The sequence below is a fragment of the Fukomys damarensis genome, unplaced genomic scaffold, assembly GCF_012274545.1.
Source record: "Fukomys damarensis isolate Sample0158 unplaced genomic scaffold, DMR_v1.0_HiC HiC_scaffold_13, whole genome shotgun sequence".
NCBI classification, from domain to species: domain Eukaryota; kingdom Metazoa; phylum Chordata; class Mammalia; order Rodentia; family Bathyergidae; genus Fukomys; species Fukomys damarensis.
Genome location: NW_022900925.1, coordinates 1,580,212 through 1,580,913, shown reverse-complemented (window position 1 = coordinate 1,580,913; position 702 = coordinate 1,580,212). Strand labels below are relative to the sequence as shown.

The 702-nt window shown below is 43.4% G+C and overlaps 1 protein-coding gene and 1 pseudogene across 1 annotated transcript in view; one reads left to right on the top strand and one right to left on the bottom strand.

The window, feature by feature from the left end:
* Positions 1–702, bottom strand: part of LOC104849962 — a 21,345-nt pseudogene that overhangs the window by 7,288 nt on the left and 13,355 nt on the right.
* Positions 1–702, top strand: part of LOC117285841 — a 14,617-nt gene that overhangs the window by 3,061 nt on the left and 10,854 nt on the right. The window lies entirely within an intron of this gene.

Here is a 702-nt window from a genome sequence, read left to right as displayed (position 1 = left end):
ATGTTCAATCCGAGACACTCCTCAAACTTTTGTCATGTTTTTAAGAGTCAGGATCCTGCTGTGCAGTTCAAACTGGTCTCAGCCTCACAGAGATTTTCCTGCCTGAACTTCCTGAGTGCTACGATTATAGATGTGCGCCAGCACACCTGGTATCTGAGCCCCTTGTGAAATCAACCCAGCAGTCTAAACTTGGGACAAAAAACAAAACAAAACCTGACAAACTGGGGACCAACAATCACAGCACTCATATAGAATGAACACTTTAATACGGGCAGCCTAGGTAGAATTGGACCAAGGAAAGTGCAAAAGGAAGCTCAGGGTTCTGAGTTCCATCTTTGGCACAAAAATGTAAGAACATTCAAAGACCAAGGGAGCAGGCTGTAGGAGTGATGGAGAGATGTAGAATATGGTTAATGGTATAGGGAGCAGCAGGATAGGAGGAATAACTTCTAATATTCTAGGGTAACTATGGTTAACAACAATTAATTATGTATTTTGAAATGGCTAATAGAAAAGAGTTTCAATGCTACCCACAAAGAATTGATAGATGTTTGAGCCGGCCGTGGTGGCACACGCCAGTAATGCCAGGACTCAGGAGGCAGAGGCAGGAGGATCACTGTGAGTTGGAGACCAGCCTGGGCTACAAAGTGAGTTCAGCTCAGTCTCAACTACATAGTGAGATCCTGTCTCAAAAAAAAAAAA